A 6,455-nucleotide genomic window follows, 5' to 3' on the forward strand; every position below is an offset into this window, starting at 1 on the left:
TCATAGACCCTAGTGGCTTATATCTGTAATCCTAGCTACTTAAGAGGCTGAGATCAGGAGGATTGCAGTTCCAGGCTTACCCCAGCAAAATTGTTGGTGAGATCCATATCATTGGAAAAAAGGTGGGCATGTTATCTGATGCCTGGCATCCCAACTACAGCAGGAAGTATAAAACAGGATCCAGTCCAGGCCAGCTTGGAAAAAAAAAGCAAGACCCTGTCTTTAAAACAACCAGAGCAAAAACAGCTGGAGGCATGGCTCAAGTGGTAGAGCACCTGCCTAGCATGTGCAAAGCTCTGAGTTCAAACCCAAGAACTGCAAAAAAAATTCACAGATGTGAAGGTGCTTTGCGAGCTGACAGATGGATTCTGTGAATCATGACCTCCTTGAACCTTTCTTTCCCTGCAGTGATGCCCAGCTGGGTAATGAACTGGAGGTGGCAGCGATGCGGAAGGAACTCCTATGCACGTTCATTCCTGCACTCAGCCCTGGCCATTCATTCAGGACACACACACTGAAGAGCCTTTGAAGTTCCACTTAGTAGCACCAACACAGTCCTGTCATTGCTCCTCAGAGCTTCTAGAGCAAGTGATCTTTAAACTTGACCTTCTGGGAATGGAGAAGATCTGATCTTTTATGCCCCTCAGAGGTTCTTGGGCTGGAGTGACCTCCTGTGAGGACCACTGAGAGAAGGCACCAAGCTCCAAGCTGAGTGAGTGCTTACTATATGTGATAAGTGACCCCAGTGGCAAGGACAGGACTTAGGGAAAGGAAGAACTCCATTTAGGGACATTTGTGAACAGTTACTGCTGTGGTAGACTGGTGTCCTTCCAGCTGGGAGGCAAAATAGACAATGGCCTTGGAGCTGCCCACCTAGAGTGGGGGAGCTAAGGTTTTTGTCCACTGGCGCCATCCTTCTAGGAGCTGTGGGCTGCCCTTGGGGGACCAACTCTCTGACTTTTCTGCCCACCCCCATATGCAAGACATGGGGTTCCTGCAGCCAGAGAAAGCCCTAGGGCAGAGAGTTTCAGGGGCCTGAGTCAGGAGCCTGGGGTGTGTAGAGATCCAGGGAGCACCAGGGGATCCTCAGTAAGAATGCTAGATGTTTCCATCAGCTGTGCATCAACTGTCATCACCAGGATCATTTCCTCATCACCAGGATGGGGAAAATTAGACCCAAAGAAGGTGGGAGGAGAGGCTAGGAGAGTATGCATGCTATGCTAACCAATGCCAATTATTAGGAAGGGGCTTTGCATAATTACCTCTCAGCCCTGCCATCACCCCAGACGCAATGTTACTGTTCCATAAGAAGATTGGGCTCAGAGTAGTGAGGTCACTAAGCAGAAGTGACAGACAGAATTCAAACCCAGGTCTGTCAGAATACACTACCTGGGATCTTTTCGAGACTCATACAGGGAAGACTCAGACAGAGCTCAGGGTTGCACTCCCCACCTGGCAGTCAGGGTAGAAGCGCTCTCTGGGTAAAGGGCCTCAGCCTGGTAGGTCACTTCAACCTCCACCAAGACTCAGAGCTAAGTCCGCTGCCGGGCACCTCTGCTTGTCCTGAGGGCTATGCCTCCTCCTCAGAGGAAGGTCTGGAAAGCAGGTGGGAGGGGTTAAGAGCTGAGACTGATTGGAGAGTGTGTTGGGGACATCCCAGTGTACTTAACACCACGAGGGCACTGCAGAGCTGGTGATCAACTGAGCACCCTGAGAAAGGCACCCAGGGCCAGAATCCTGCTATCTGCACCTGCAAAGTGGGGTGACAAGCACATTGGCCAACACTTAGTGAGCAATTTTTGTACCAGTTCCACTTCCAATAACGTCTTAGTATGAACATACCAAATTCTCAAATTACCCATGATAGGTGCTACAAACATTGACCCCCAGAGGAGGAAACTGAGGCACAGACAACTGAATGACTCCTCAAGGTTATTCAGCATTGGGATTAGGACATGGGCGGCTGGATTCCAAAGCTGTCCCCTTATCCTACAAAACCCCCTCCTCTGTATCCTTTCTTACATGATGGTTTTGAACCAGTCACCATGGCTCTGGACTATAATCCCAGTTCTCAAGAGGCTGCTCCAGGAGGGTTTCCAGTTCAAGGTCAGACTGGGTGACATAGGTAGTCTCTGTCTCAAACAAACAAACAAAAACTGGTTTTGACAACCATTCATTCCCTCTCTTTTCCCTAAAGGGGAAAGAGATCACCCCACCACCTGCCCCCACCTCCACAGCTGTGCAGTCCCAGCCTGTGCACCCTGGAGGCACCTCACTGCCTGCAAACGTTCCCTGCGGCAGTGGCAGCCAGCGAGGCCAAGGCCTTCTGGGTGCATTTATAAGGGAGCCAGGGGCAGAAGAGATCATTATAGAGGATCCCTGGGGACCCAGAAAAGCAAGGGGTGGAGGAAGAAAGAGGAGGACAGGGTACAGAGGTGAGAAGTGATCCTAGCAGCAGAGAAAGTGGCAGTGATCCGCCTTGTGTGGGTGGCTTCAGAGCAGAGCAGTTACCTCCTGAAACCCCATTTGTATCTGTAAGCAGGTTTCTCCCTCTGCCTATCCACACCCAACACAAGAAACTCCCAGAGTGGGAAGTTGGGGAGGGTGGAGATAGAAACCTGATAAAAAGGGCATCTGAGTCCTTCTGGTCCAGCGCACCTGCTCAGGAGGAACTGAGGCTCTGTGAAGGAGACATCCAGGGGCCTGTCCTGGAGGGGGTGTTCCTTCTGAAGCCCAGAGCCCCTCTCCCTCCACCCTCATCTCTTCCTCCACAGCACTTACAGAGGCTCAAGAGGAATTCTCAGCTCTGCCTTTGAGAAGATCCCAAGAGAATTGCTCCCCCCACCCCCCCCCACCCCCGTCAGATCCCAGCAGATCCCTTGCAGAAAGAGGTGGCCTTGGGAGGCCTCGGTGAGTGGCACCAGGGTGGGGTGGGAAAGAGTCCCACAGCATGGACTGGAAGGAGCTGAGCAGGCCCATGGGGATCTCCTTCCTTCCAGAAGACCTGACTTCCACCTCAGCCCTACAATGGTCATGGTTCCCCGTGGATCGGCAGCAAATGACCCCCTCCCTGCAGGAAGAGTCCATGTTCCCATTAGAGCCTGCTGGATCTGGCTTCTGGCTCACCATCTCCCCCACACACACACAGACACACACCCTTTTCCTCACACCCATTGTCCAGCCACACCCACTCGGCACAGGTCCCCTACTTTCTGCTCCCAGGCATTTGCCCCTGCTGTGGCCTCCACCTGGAATGCCCCCCACCTGGAATGCCCCCCACCTGGAATGCCCCCCAAAGGACTGCTAGTGAAAGAAAGATGGCCAAGGAGCCTCTGAGGTGGGGGAGGGAGGGACACAGGGTGGGGCCTTGCCAGGGGCCCGTGGCAGTGGGGCCCTTCATACGTGGACCCTTGCTGTGTGTGTGTTGGAGGAAGTGGGGGTTCCACAGAGTCTGAGCCACCTTTTTCTACTAAATGGCCCAAATCCCAGGCCCAAAAGGTAGGACCTGGTTTTCTTTGTAAGGAAGGGAAGAGAGGAAAGAGACCAAAGTAAATAAAGAAGGAATCTTGCACCAGGTTCAGCCTCTGGGGGTTGCCACTCCCAGCCTGCTTGGAGCCCCTTCCCCCGTTGTCCTCCCCTGTGCAGCTCAGTCTTTCCACACCGATAAACAGAGCACCCCCAGCCCCTTTGGCACTCTGCAAAGTCAGATTTGCTGTGACTCTGTTTCAGGTCCCCCCAGGACTTCACACAACACTTAGAGACACCTAGCTGCTTTCCTGTGGCTTCCAGAGCCCTACCACCCCTTCTGCAAACTATCTCCCATCCTCATGACCACCCTACTCTGCTGGCCTGTGTGCCTTCTCAATATGTGAGAAACTCATTCCTACCCCAGTGCCTTGGCATGTCCCTTCCCTGAGCCTGGCATGCTTCTTCCCACATCTCCACAGGCCTCAGCTCAAAAGTCACATCTGTTAAGAGACTGTCCCTGGCCATGTGTCACCCTGAGTTCTCATCACTCACTGGCATCATTGACATGTTGCTGAACCCACTCTCTCTCTGCCCCCTTCACGGGAACGCTCTGCCCTCGTGGCCAGTGGGGGCCTGGTTCGTTGGCTCACTGCTGGTGCATACTAGGCACTCGGCACAGACATGTGAAGTAGCCGTAAGGACCTCTGTGTGCCTCTGAGTCTTGCACATCTGTTTGGAGCCGCAGTGTAGACCCAGATGTGTTATTTTCCCTTGTTAATTACTGCAGAGTAATTATAGAGAGAAGTGTAAGTAAAGCATGCATAAATGGGAAAAGAAGCAGATTTCCTGTGCTGGCTCACGCAACACTGGAACCAGGCCTGGCCCTCCCGAGCCTGAGAGAATTCAGGAGTGGGTAGTCAGGCCTCCTGAGTTGGGCCAGAGCTCTGACCCACCCCACTTTCCCCTGTTCTCTGGAAGGTTTCTCCCTCTACCTCTCCAGGCCCATCTCCTCCTTATAGAGGAGGTGGAGGTACTGCGGGATCCTGGGACATTCCAGAGTTGACATTTTGGTTCTGTGTGTCCCTGAAGAGTTGGGTGGTATTGGACAAATGATTTCACTTCTCTGAGCCTCAGTTTCCCCATCTTAAAAATCAAGATAGCCATAGCTCCCTGTTGGGATTATTGTCAGCCTCCAGAGAGATGCTCTGTACAAAATGCTCCAAATGGCTTTCAGTCAAGGTGACTCTCTTCTTTCCCCTTCCAGTGTCACAGAGAAAAAAACATGCTCCCAGATCCTCCACCTCAGGCCTCCTGGGACTCTCCCTTCTCAGGAGAAATGGTGCCCGCTCATTGGTTTGCTTCTGAAAAAACCAGGTTGATTTTGACAAGGCTGGTGACAAATGTTTTTAATATCGCTGCTGCAGACCCAGAGTTTCAAAAGGGGTGTGTTGTCAGGGTGAAGGGGCTGCACCTTCATAACGGGGACAGTACAGTCTGTTTCCACCTCTGCTGCCTTCTACACACACACACGCACACGCACACATGTGCCAGGTGTCGTGTCCATTTGTGCCCATTGGGAAGGAAGAACCCCAGGGGTGGAGACCCTGGGCCAGAACTGGCCTTGTGGGTCTCAAATGGCACATGGGAGGAGGAGGCTAAGGGAAACTAAAGTGCTGGGGAGGCGGGGTCATGGCTGATAGTCCAGAACCTGCTTATTGGTCATTTGCAGCTGCAGGCCAGGTGGTCTTGGCCTTAAATTTGCTTCCCGATGACCCTGAGTCGCCCTCTTGTGGACATCAAGGGTAGTGGCAGGGTTTCCAACTTGGTCTCCTAACTTAATGTTTTTGAAGGTACTCAAATTCAGTACCACAGTTCTTATCAATATGATACTCCTAATAACCACTTTTCTGTTCCCAAAGTATTGAAATAATGGTGTAATCTCATCATTGGTCCTACCTTTAAAAATTAAACCTTTATTTTGCTTTAAAAAAATCACTATTCAAAATTCTGAAGATACTAAAAAGCACAAAGGAGAGTGAAACAAGAGAGCAAACTCTCGAACTCTGGATCACAGCCAGCAGGAGAAAGGCTGCATCACAGTCCTTCCTGTTCTCTAGACCTTGGCTTAGAAGGAATGGAAGCATTTGTGCAAAACATTTGCACAATGTGAGCTCAACTCTAAGCTTGAGGAGGGTGGTGTGTTAGACTTTCCTGGCTGTGACCAAACACCGGACAAAAACAACTTACAGGGAGGAAGGATTTATTTTGTTCACGGTTTCATAGATCTCCATCCATTATGGAGGGGAGGGCATGGTAGAACCTCTGAGCCGCTCACACCACGGTGGCCAGGAAGCAGAAAAAGAGAGTGCTTATACGCGTTGGGACTCCCCTCTTTGCCCTCTTATCCCACCTGGATGTGCAGCCTATGAGATGGTCCCATCAGGGCGGGTCTGCTCCTCTTAGTTAGTCCTGTCTGGAAACACCCTCACAAACACCCAGAGCTGTGCGTCACTAATCTCCCAGGTGCTTCTCAATCCAGTCAAGTTCACAATCAAGTTTTACCATCAATCAGCATCTGGGCTCAGTTTTGTGTCAGATCCAGCTGCTGGTCCTGTAACTGCAGGTGCTTCTCAGCTCTGCTCCCACTTCCCCTTTTCTCTCCTAGCTGAGACTCCTGTGTAGTTAGCACAGTAAATGGAATGCACTCTGGATTGTTCAGTCCATCCATCCATCCATGCCACAATTTTATTAACCATGTATTTCAGCCAGACCCTGTACTGGCACCTAGAGACTCAGAAAAGACTAACACATGGTCCCTGCCCTCAAACTCAAGGTCTAGACTGGACATGGTTAGACAGCTACAAGGACACTGATGGGGAAGAAACTGGAGGCTAATCCAGAGAATGGTGGTTAGTTAAATGACCTCAAACAAGCCTCCCTATCTCTAAGCCTCAGTTTCCTCACCTGTGAAATGGGGGAGATAGCAG

Source organism: Castor canadensis, chromosome 13 (genome assembly GCF_047511655.1).
Source record: "Castor canadensis chromosome 13, mCasCan1.hap1v2, whole genome shotgun sequence".
Taxonomy (NCBI): Eukaryota; Metazoa; Chordata; class Mammalia; order Rodentia; family Castoridae; genus Castor; species Castor canadensis.